The sequence below is a fragment of the Trichechus manatus genome, unplaced genomic scaffold (assembly GCF_000243295.1).
Source record: "Trichechus manatus latirostris isolate Lorelei unplaced genomic scaffold, TriManLat1.0 scaffold00068, whole genome shotgun sequence".
Lineage (NCBI taxonomy): Eukaryota > Metazoa > Chordata > Mammalia > Sirenia > Trichechidae > Trichechus > Trichechus manatus.
This window is the reverse complement of record NW_004444004.1, coordinates 9965038-9977442: the sequence shown is the minus strand read 5'-3', so window position 1 is coordinate 9977442 and position 12405 is coordinate 9965038. Positions and strand designations below refer to the sequence as shown.

The following is a 12405-nucleotide window of genomic DNA, read 5'->3' as shown; positions in this document are numbered from 1 at the left end:
AGGAAATTGACTATTGGTTTGAGTAGGGAAGAATCCCTGATTTCTTCTCTTATCATTGGCTCCTTGGCTTTTCTGGACTCATGAGCTACCTCATCCAGGGCAGGGACTCAGGACCCTGGTCCCAAGGAGATAGGAGTAGTTGTTGTTGTTGTGTGCTGTCAGGTCGATTCTGGCTCACAGCTACCCCATGTGACAGAGAAAAACTACCCCATGGGGTTTTCTAGGCTGTAATTTTTATGGAAGCAGATTGCCAGGACTTCCTATCACAGAAATACGGGGTGGGTTCAAATGGTCAGCCTGTTGATTAGCAGCCTAGCGCTTAACCACTGCACTACCAGAGCACCTTCATCTTGTAAGTCCTGTGTTATGAGGAAGGGGGGGTTACGGGCACTAAGATGACTCTGGGACATGACCGGCCAACCCCTAGAGCAGTTGTGAAAGCCACAGGGCCAGGCTCTCCAGCAAAAGCGCCCCAGGCTGCCAGGTCTGCCTGGCTCAGTGAGCCCTGGGGATCTGGCTAGGTGGCCGCCATGTTTGGGAGAAATGGGAAATGTGGTATTACTCCATAACTCTGAATCCCAAAGGAATATGTCCTCAAGGAAAATCAAGGTATCTGGAAATTTGGCAAACTAAAGACCCGAAAGGAGCAACAGCACAAAATCTCCTTCTCAGGATCTACAAGTTAAATCCATTTCTCTACGTGCAGAAGAAAAGTTAGAATTACTTGGTTCCTCTCTGTTTCCATTTTCAGCTGAACTCTTAGGATGCGACTTTTCAGCAATCAAAGACTTCTACCAGGTCCCTAAAGAAACTACAGCCACAGTTTCCATTTCTACAGAACATGCCCAATTGGCTAGGTTTCCACATTGCACATACAGACCCCATCTGGTGACATTACCCAGAGAAAAGGGGCATAAACTTGAGAGCCCTCCAGGCCCCACGGAAAGGTGCACTGTGTGGAGGAGACTCTGCGCTTGCAGTATAGGGTTTGAATCACCTCATACGCCCTGCTGAAAGCAGAGCCAGGAGCTGATCTTATTCAACACCTTGTCCCTGGAGTTCAACACAGTCTTGAGTTTGTAGTCTTTTCCTTCTTTCTTTCTCTAATTCCTTGTGCTCTCATTTTGTTCTCTGTGTGGTGATCACTGAGAGTCCCCCGAAATTGCCATTAAAAGTGACAGAGTTTTCCAGGGATGTTCAAACACAACAAGTGATCTATCTCTTTCATGTTCTTCTTGGAGACATGCCTCCTGGAGAAGCCAGTCCTATTGCTGTGATCCGGACTAGTTTTACTCCAGGTGGGCCACACAGATATCATCCTAGGCCTCCCTTTATGGTCCTCCTGGGTTGCTCTAACACCTGGCTTACTTTCCCCTGCATTAGATGTGTCACTACCTGGGGAGCCCTCTAACTTCCCCTAAACCTGCTTATTAGTGAGCCTTCTCAATACTCCTCCCTGGTTTTGGTGGAGCACATCCTGTAGTAGCTTCATCAGAACAGGTGCTTGGGAGATACAATTTTGGCTGACAGTGAAGGAGGAAACCATCTCTCAGACTGCCAGCACTGTGGACTGGGCTGAGTCTGAATGTGTACAGACTGCCGGGTGGGAAGCCACTTACCCTCTAAAGATCAAGTCATGGCATCATGGTTTCCTGGCATATGGATCCTCCATGAGACCTCTAGGCAATTCTCATTATTGATATTCTGTGGTTGAATCCATTTTCTATCTGGAAGCATTCCGGGAGCTTATGTTCAACCCGGTGTTCCACAATTTGAGTCACAGGCAGGACATCGTCCAGTTGTACCATCCCTCAGGACACATCTTTGTGGCTTTATCATTTGAAGGTCTTCTTTCTCTAAGGTTTCGTTTTGTGTCGCACATAGAAGACAGGAATCACACCTCCTCAAGTCATCACATTTTCAGATTGGTTTCTAAACAGACTGAATTAGAAAGTGCAGAAGTATTTTTGTCACTCAGCCCCTATACCCCTCCCAATGCCTCCTGGCCCCCATAATATTCCAGCAAGAGCTTATTACCACTTCCTTACTGGCCTGAGGGCCATGTCCCAGTGTGTTCAACCCCAGAGAGATCAGGAAAGCATGGGAGGAACAGGTAGGAAAGGGTCAACTGAGAGAAGAAGGTAAAGGCCTTCAACCTGGTTGTCCTCAAGAAGTTTCCAACAGTCTTTCTCCATTGGAGAATAAGACTGCTCCTTCCCCTTGACAAGGTGGGCAACCACATGGTCCTCTCAGGCAGATGGCCTCAGCGGCTACAGCTTCTAATGGCTTTCCTCTCTCCCCTGCACTGCAGGACACTGACTTCTCATTCCAGTACCTCTGCGCTAAGGTAGACGCAGATCCTCCACACATTTCTAATGTGGGATAACACAATCAGGACATCTCTCGAGATCCTCTTCTACTATGCTGGAAAGCCACTTACTAGTATCTCAATGTTACTGTGATATATGAGTCAATGTTGGGAAACTCTACTTTCTGAGGTTTGTTCAAATACCAGAAGTTATTGTAGTTCTTTAATAAAATTAAATATCCTATGCAACCTGGTTTGGAATGGAGAATGAATAGAAAATACAGCACTCACCCATAAGTCCACTGCCTAGAAATAAGCAGCGTTCTCTTTCGTGTTTTTCTTTCCTGTCCAGTTCCCTCAGCTCAGAGATGCCCAAACACCCAGGTCTCCATTTCAGTTTGCCAGAGTGAAGGTAAAAGGTGGTCCTGTACACTAAGTCCAACCAACAGGGATATTATTTGCTCTGCTGAAAAATAGAGATTTGTTGCTTTTTTTTCCCTTAATGCTACAAAATCGGCTATAACCATTCTCTAGCAAATTGTGATATGAATTTCAACTGTTCCTCTTTTGGAAATTATACAAATATAATTCGGGGTGCTTCAATGAATTGGATCTTACAAATCCAGCTCCTGTGAAATCTGAAGGTAACTGTGCCCAAAATATTTCATGTGTAGCAAGTACAATGATCTCAGAAGACAGTAAGATTGATGTCTTGGCTCACCTTCAGGGGACCCAGGTAGTTATTGCCCATTTGGTGTCCCAGGTGGAGGTTCATGGATCAGAAGAAGACCACAGTGGTACCATACAGGGAGGCAACCTCTTCGAGGGCCATTTGTTTTACAGTCCCTCTGTAAAGTTCTACCTGACGGTATCGCTGCATTACACACTCACTGGCCCAGACATACATGCACACACGCACACACACAGTTTTGTTATGGTAGTCTCTGACAATCATGGATGTGTCACTATGAATACAGCCTCACTCCATTCAAAGAAAACACTCATTACCATTGTACTAGGACCACTTCCAAGCCTGTTCCTCTCCTGTCCACCCCTTCTCCCAATCCTTCTTATAATGGGAAACAGATTTCCTTTTTTCCTGTGTGCTTTCAACAGGGTTACACGGTGATCCAAACCCTAAACAAGGAACATGGAATCAAATGAAAAATGCACACTTTCACGGCAGATTAACTAGAGGCAAGAAAAGCTTGTATTCTTCTCTGGGTATGGAGGGTACTCTATTTACCATCATTAGACTAGTAATGTCACTAGATGTCTGCATGCACAAAGTGAAACCTATTGGGTTGAGGATTTTCTGTAGAAATGGAGAAGGTAGATACACAGTTTGTTTAAGAGCCTGACAGAAATCATTGACTTTTCAAAGAATGCATGCTGATGCTCTCCTGAACATGGAAACACTGAGGAAGAAGTAAGCTCCTTCTCAGTTGTCATCCATAGCAAAGAAGTGGATTTAACTTGGGGATCCGAGGTGGAGATTTTTTAGTAGAGTTTGTTTCAGGTCTTCACCTAGCCAAATTTCCACACATATATATACAAATATATATACACACACTTTTTTTTTTATCCTTGAGGACATTTTTCTTTGGAGTTCAGGGTTAGCAAGAAATCCGACATTTCTCATTTCTCCCTAACATGGCGGCCAACGAGGCCATGCCCCACAGAGATCCAAGAATACTGGAAGGCCTGGCAGTCTGGGGTTTATCTGTTGTGGAGAGTGGTTCCATGGCTTACACCAGCGCTGGAGGTGGCACAGTGAGTCCCCAGAATCCTTTGAGTACCTCTCAACCTACCCTTCCTCTTCTTACCGGCCTTATCCACAACGTATAAGCTATAGCGGCTCAAGACCTTGCTCAAAAACCATCCGCTTGATGGCACTGTGGATTCACAAATGACAGCCACCTCTTCCTCCTGGCCTCTCCCTCCGCCCTTTCCAAAATAAAAAAACCAGACAAAGTCCGGAAACAATCTAGGCTTCTAAGTGAGGTTTACTGCATTGGGGTTTCCAGGGAGGTGCTTTTTGTTTCTTTCTGGCTTTTAAAGAGATGTGTATATATGCATATGAATATCAGTATGAATACATGTATACATACTTATCTTTACGTATTGCTACATCGATTTCTAGAAGAACCCGAAGTCAGATTCCATGTTAATAGGTTCCCAGATTTTTGTTCACACCTGTAGATAAATAGGCCTTCTTGCCTGGCATTTTAACTTTCAATTTCTCCTTAAGTCAAGAGGAATATCTTGATTTCTCTCTTATCATTGTCTCATTGGCTTTGTTGGATTCATGCAGCTATCCATCCAGGGCAAGGACTCAGAAGTCAGGAACCAGAGACAGAATAGGTCATTGTGGCTGCAGGAGTCATTACCAGTGCCCATGGCAGGTCCGAAGACAGTGAGCCTGGTGACCTGGCTCACCTTCAGGGGACCCAGGTAATTATTGCCCATTTGTTGCTCCAGGTTGTTGGTCTACGGGTCAGAAGGAGACAAAATGGTGCCATACAGACAGGCACCCTCCTAGAGGGCAATGTGTTTTACATGTTCTAATGTAAAGTTCTACATGAAGGTTTGGCTGAGTTACAGTCAAAACTCCAAACACACAAGCATATGCTCACACACACACACAGTTTGTTTTTTGTTTTGTCTAACTGCCACGTAGCTGCCACTGTGCACAGAACCTCATCTCATTCAAAGAAAACAGCTACTACCATTGTGCTAGGTCCACTTCTAGCATGTTCCTCTCCCTTACACCAACCCTCCTTATAGCAGGAAACAGACTTAATTTTTCCTTGTGTATATTTTTGGTGTTTAATGTCCATGAAAGTAAATATAGACTCATGTTTGCATTTCACCTTTTCACTGTCCCCAGAGGGTGGCATAAGCAATATATTATTTTCCCTGCTTTCACAAAATATATGTCCTGGCCTTTGCACAACTATGCAAAGAGACACAGTGCTGGATAATTTTAATTTCCTTTCTAACCACCGCTTAGTGTTCCCCTGTGTGGAGGTGGGTGGGGAATAAGTTATTTATCCTGGGCTTCTCTTTTAACAATAGGCTTAAGATATCCTTCCTTCCTACCATCCTTCCTTCCATTCACACTGCCCCTTCCATTTCTCTTCTCTCAACTTCTTCCCTTTCTATCTCTTTCTTCCTTTAATGACATGCTTTGAGGCAATGTATTACCTCATGATAATGTGCATGTAGGTACATTTTAAAATAAATGTTATATCAGAATACGTGGCTTCCTGTCTCTGGAGCCTGTCTCAAGTCCTCACCCTGGATGAGGTAGCTCAAGTGTTCAAAAAAGCCAATGAGGTAATGATAAGAAGAAAAAAAAATCAAGGTACTCATCCTGACTCAAGCCCCAAGTCAATTTCCTGTGAAATCTAAAATTCTACCCAAGAAGACCTATAGGTAGAACCTACCCAGTGGCTTCCCTGATAAAAGTCCTGGCCATCTGATTCCACAGATTACATCCAAGAAAACCCTGTGGGGCAGTTCTAATCTGTAACATATGGGAATACTGAGTCAGAATCTACTCCACAATAACGTGGATTTTTTAAAAATAACTTATTTTATTTTAGTTTTTGTTGTTGACAATATACACAGCAGAACATACACCAAATTCAACAGTTTCGAAATGTACAATAGAGTAACATTCATTACATTCTTTAAGTTGTGCAACCAATCTCACCCTCATTTTCTGAGTAGTTCATCCTGGATTAACATAAACTTATGTCCCCTAAGTTTACTATATAATCTTTCAGGTTGCTGTTGTCAATTGACCCCATACAGACAGATCTTAAAAGAGTCCAATGGTCAAGGCGGACGTTCTTTACTAGTTCAACTAAACTATTATTTGTTTTTTTAAGAAGACATCAGGGGATATTTTTCTTTTATGGTTAAAAATTTAAAGATCATCTTAGAGCAATAATTTCAGGCGTTCACTCAGCCTTCACAGATCCAGAAATTGTGGATTCTGAGAGAATCTGAAATTCTGTTCTGCATTTTTCCCTTTTTGATCAGTTCTTCTGGTCTCATGGCAAAGGAGGTAATTGATCACCGAAGCAACAAGCTGCACATTCCATATCTCATCCTATTGCTGACTTTTACGAGGTAGATTTTTTAGTGTACCTTATGGAAAAGGAGTCTAATATGAACAAGGGTGTGTTGGATGCGCTCAGATGACACCTGGAACTTACTGGGTCACCTTCAGAGTGGTTATGAAAGCCATATGGCCAACTCCCAAAGAAGCCCACACTGCCATGCCAACTAAGCTTATGGTGCCCTGGGGTGTGGGGAGGTGGGGGGAGGATGCAGCAATGGAAGCTATGTTGGGAGAAAGTGGAAATTTGTATCATATTCCAACTCTAAATGGTAACTGAAGACATCCTCAAGGACAGAAACAAAAGAGCTGAAACTCCATTGGAGTGGCTCATGCTAGCCGGGCCCAGACATAGCGGCCACCTAGGCCCTAGCCTTGGCTTCCTATGCACGACCAGCTTAGCACCATGGCTCTCTGCCTGGGCCTAACCCCAGTCTCCGCAGCTTCGTGGGCAGGCCTCTGCCTCGGGCCACACTTGCTCCATGACTCACAGAGCTCTGCACAAGCTGGACCCTATGATTAGTTATACTTAGCTCCAGACTTCCTCCAATGCCTGGCCTTCCAAGGAAGCAACAGTAGTGAGAGTGCGGCTTTCGGTAACAAGTTCCGCTTGATGGCGGTATAGCACAAGAAATAACTGTGCGCTCCTCCGCCATGATCAACCTCCACCCTTTGCTATCCAAAAAAAAGAGAACAATATGCCAAACAATGTCCAAACTAGCTAAAGCAACTGCCTTACTATCTTCTCCATATTTGATGCTCCAGCTCTGGTATCTTGTGCTGAGTCTCCCTAGCCCTTTTCTCTAGAGGAGAGCATTACTTTTCCTTCCTTCCTGACGAAGACAACCCACGCAGGACTCCATTTTAGTCAGAGCAACGGTGAAAGGTGGCGGTGTATACTCCCCCAGTCGACAAAGATATTATCCACTGGGCTGAAAAACAGAAAGTGTTGCTTTCTTTTTTTAAAAATGCTACTATATCAGCTATAAGAATATAACAACGTCAGAATAAATTGTCATATAAATTTCAACTGTTCCTGGGGGTGTTTCAATGAATTGGATCTTACAGAACCAGCTCCTGTAATATCTGAATCAGAAAAAGACCCCAGTTGTGCCCCACAGGCAGGCGACCTCCTATAGGGCAATTTCTTTAGATTAGCAGGCTATTTGTTTCACACTCTTTATCTTAAAGCTCTACATAGAGCTTTGGCTGTATTACACATTCATAGACCCACACATAAGAGTACATACACACAAGAATACACACACCGGTAGTTTGGTTTTGTTTCTCTTTACTGGCCGTGGAGGTGCCACTGTAGATAAAGACTCACCCCATTCAAAGAAAACATCCATTACCATTGTTCTAGAACCACTACCAAGAACATTCCTCTCCCATAGACCCATTCTCCCAACTTGCCTTTGACTGGAAAACGCATTTAATTATTTCCCTGTGTATAATATCTCAACTTTCAATAGGGTTTACAAGGTGATCCAAACCCTAAACACAGATCATGGACTTCAGTGCCAACAGTGCGCACTTCCATGGGAGCAAGGATACAGGGGAGAGAAGCTTGTGTACTTCGGTTAAGGAGGGCGCTCTAGTTTCACGTCAGTAGTAATGATCACTAGATTATGGCTGTATACTATCCTTAAGAGACAGGCAGAAATCTTTGACTTTTGAAAGGATGCGTGCTGGTAGGTCTAGGGAACATGGAAACAGAGCCCAGAAGAAACCACATCCTTCTCACTTTTTATCTGCACGGAAAGAAATGGATTTAACTTGTCTATATCGAGATGCAGGTTTTCTGATATTGTTTGTTTCAAGTCTGTACCATATCAAAATTTCCAGAGACAAATTTATTTCCATGAAGACATTTTTCTTGGCTTTCAAAGTCCGGGAGGAATACCACCTTTTGTTTCTCTCAAACATGGAGGCTACCGAGGCCACGCCCACAAAGAGCTCTGAGACAGGCAGGCCTGGTAGCCTGGGATTTGTTTGTAGGGTAGGATGGTTTTGGATTTCTTCTCAGCTGTGGAGGCTGTCCAGTCAGGCCCCAGAGTCCTTTGAGTACCCCCCAACCTACCCATCTTCTTATCACAAACCCTATCCAGGAAGTATAGCTAGAACGATCAGAACTTGCTGTAAAAGCTTCCGCTTGATGGCAATGTTGCTCCACAAGAGCCTTCCACCTCCTCCCTGTGGCCTCTCCCTCCGCCCTTTCCTAACAAAAAAAGTCAAGGAAAGCACAGAGCCATCTATATACCTTCTAAGTAGGGTTACTACACTAGGGTGCTGGGGAAAGTATTTTCCTTTCTGGCTCTTTACTTGGTATGCATAAATTTTTAAAAAGCAAATAAACCCCTTCACCGTCAAATATATTCAGACTCATGGCCACCTCATGTGTTACAGAGTAGTGCTGATCCACAGGGTTTTCTTGACTGTAATCTTCACGGAATCAGATTGCCAGGACTTTGTTTTGTGGGGTAATTGGGTGATTTTGAATAACCAGCCTTTAGTTTACTAGTTGACGCAATTTTTTTTGCACCACTCAGGGACATACATGTATACACAAATGTCAGTATGAATATATGTATAAATTCATGTTCATCTTAATCTATGGCTACATCTATTTTTATAAGACTAGTAAATCAGAATTCCATGTTAACAGTTACCCAGATTTTTCTTCACATGTGTAGATATGCAGGTCTACTTGGGAAGGATTTTAGCTTTCACAGGAAATTGACTTGTGGCTTGAGTTGGGATAAATGCCTTGGTTTCCTCTTATCATTGCCTCATTGGCTTTTCTGGATTCATGAACTACCTCATCGAGGGAAAAGAGTCAGGAGCCAGACCCCAGAGAGAGAGTAGGCCATTGTGGCATCAGGAATACTGAACAGTGGTCATGGTGGGTGAGAAGACAGGTTGATGCCCTTGCTCACTTTCAGGGAACCTAGGTAGTCATTCCCCATTTGGTGCCCCAATATGTAATTCCAAGGGTCAGAAGGAAACCCCCATGGCAACACACAAGCAGGTGTCCTCTGTGAAGTCCATTTGTTTTACAGTCTCTACTGTAAAGCTCTACATGAAGGTTTTGGTGAATCATACACTCACATCCTCACACACACACACAAATACATACACACACCATTTGTCCTATGTGTCTTCGACTTCCATGAAGGTGTCAGTGTGGACAGAGCCTCATCCCATTCAAAGAAAACATGCATTAACATTGTACTGGGACCACTTCCAAGCCTGGTCCTCTCCTTTCTACCCCTTGTCCCAACCGTTTTTACAGTGGACACAGATTTAATTTTTCCTTGGGTTTACCTCCGCTTTCAGTAGGGTTTACAAGGTGATCAAAACCCTAAACACGAACATGGACTCCAGTGCAAACAGTGCGCACTTACACTGGAGATTGGTTACAGGGGAGAGAAGCTTGCGTACTTCTCTGTCTGGGTATGAGGGGTGCTCTAGTTTATGCTCCTAGTAATGATCAAAGGAGCCCTGTTGGCACAGTGGTTAAGTGCTGGGCTGCTAATTGAAAGTCAGTGATTGGAAGCCAACAGCTACTCCAAGGGTTGAAAAACATGGCGATGAGCTCCGATGAAGATTACAGCCTAGGAAACCCTATGAGGCAGTTTTACTCTATCATATAGGGTCCCTGTGAGTTGGAATCAACACAATAGCGCAAACAATATCATCAAACTGTTTGCACCATCCAGGGGCTACATATGTGTATATATATATCAATATGAGTATGAGTATATGCATACATGTATGTTTATCTAGTGCTACAGCTATTTCTATAAGACCTCTCTGTCAGAATTCCATGGTCACATTTATCCAGATTTTTGTCCACACATGTAGACGTACAAGTCATCTTGGGTAGGATTTTAGCTTTCACAGGAAATTGATTCCTGGTTTGAGTAAAGATGGGACCTTGATTTCTCATCACTGGCTCCTTGGCTTTTCTGGACTCATGAGCTACCTCATCCAGGGCAAGGTCCTAGAGAGATAGTATGCCATATATCATTGTTGTTGTGTGCTGTCAAGTTGATTCTGACTCATAGCTACCCCATGTGTCAGAGTACAATTACCCTATATGGTTTTCTAGGCTGGAATCTTTACGGAAGCAGATTGCCAGGTCTTTCTATCACAGAAATACTGAGTGGGTTCAAATGGTCAGCATGTTGGTTAGCAGCCTAGCGCTTAACAATTGCACTACCAGGGCTCCTTCATCTTGTTAGCAAGGACTGTGTAATGAGGAAGGCGGGATTACGGGCACTCAGATAACTCTGGGGTATGAGGGGCCAACCTCTAGAGCAGCTGTGAAAGCCACAGGGCCAGGCTCCAGAACAAAAAAATCCCAGGCTGCCAGGTCTGCCTGGCTCAGTGAGCCCTGGGTATCTGGCTAGCTGGACGCCATGTTTGGGAGAAATGGGAATGTGGCATTACTCCATAACTCTGAATGCCAAAGGAAAATGTCCCTAAGGAAAAACAATTTATCTGGAAATTTGGCAAGGTGAAGACCCGAAATGAATGACAGCACAAAATCTCCTTCTCAGGATCCACAAGTTAAATCCACTTCTCTCAGTGCAGAAGAAAAATGAGAACAGCCTGCTTCCTCCCTATTGTTTCCATGTTCAGCTGAACTATCACCATGTATCTTTTCAGAAATTATAAAGATTTCTAGCAGGTTCCTATAGAAACTGTGTAGCCACAGTACCCATTTCTACAGAACATACCCAATCGACTAGGTTTCCACATAGCACGTACAGATGCCATCTGGTGACGTTACCCAGAAGAAAGAAGAGTAAACTCGAGCGCCCTCTACACCCCACAAAAGTGTGTATTGTGTGGGGTAGACTCTGCACTGGCAGTTTAGGGTTTGGATCACCTCTTACACCCTGCTAAAAGCAGAGCCAGGCGCTGTTCTTATTCAACACCTTGTCCCTGAAATTCAACATGGTCTTGAGTTTGTAGTCTTTTCCTTCTTTCTTTGTCTACTTCCTTGTGCTCTCATTTTGTTCTCTATGTGGTGATCAATGTGACAGTCCCCAGAAGTTACCATTAAAAGTGACAAGGTTTTCCAGGGATGTTCAAACACATCAAGTGAACTATCGCTTGCATGTTCTTCTTGGAGACATGCTTCTGGAGAAGCCACTCCTCTTGCTGTGATCCTGACTAGTTTCACTACAGGTGGGCCACGCAGATATCATCCTAGGCATCCGTTTACTGTCCTTCTGGGTGGTTCTAACCCTTGACTTACTTTCACCTGCATCAGATGTGTCACTACCTGGGGAGCCCTCTAACTTCCCCTAAACCTGCTTATTAGTGAGCCTTCTCAATACTCCTCCCTGGTTTTGGTGGAGCACATCCTATAGTAGCTTCATCAGAACAGGTGCTTGGGAGATACAATTTTGGCTGCCAGTGAAGAAGGAAACTGGCTTTCAGACTGCCAGCACTGTGGACTGGGCCGAGTCTGAATGTGTACAGATTTCCAGGTGGGAAACCACTTACCCTCTAAAGATTAAGTCATGGTGCCATGGTTTCCTGGCATCTGGACGCCCCCATGAGTCCTCTAGGCAATTCTCATTATTGATATTCTGTGGTTGAACCCATTTCCTACCTGGAAGCATTCGGGGAGCTTCTGTTCATCTCGGTGGTCCACAATTTGAGTCACGGGCAGGACATCCTCCAGTTGTACCATCCCTCAGGACACACCTTTGTGGCTTTATCATTTGAAGGTCTTCTTTCTCTAAGGTTTTGTGTTGTGTTGCACATAAAAGACAGGAATCACACCTCCTAAAGTCATCGCATTTTCAGATTGGTTTGTGAACAGAGAAACTTAGAAAGTGCGGAAATATTTGTGTCACTCTGCCTCTATGCCCCTCCCATCTCATCCTGGCTCCCATAATATTCCAACAAGACCTTATTACCACTTCCTTACTGGCCTAGCTGAGGGCCA

The 12405-nt window shown here is 44.1% G+C and overlaps 1 long non-coding RNA gene across 2 annotated transcripts in view; it reads right to left on the bottom strand.

Annotated features, from left to right (window-relative positions):
- The window catches only part of LOC111821159 (uncharacterized), a 53939-nt gene extending 41949 nt beyond the window's left edge, over positions 1–11990 (bottom strand). For both annotated transcript variants that reach the window (XR_002824617.1, XR_002824618.1), the window contains exons 1-3: positions 11958–11990; positions 2600–2771; positions 1620–1941 (exon numbers count right to left, since the gene is read on the bottom strand). This is a non-coding gene — a long non-coding RNA (uncharacterized LOC111821159). The remainder of the gene's footprint in view (positions 1–1619; positions 1942–2599; positions 2772–11957) is intronic.
- Between the last annotated feature and the right edge of the window lie 415 nt (positions 11991–12405).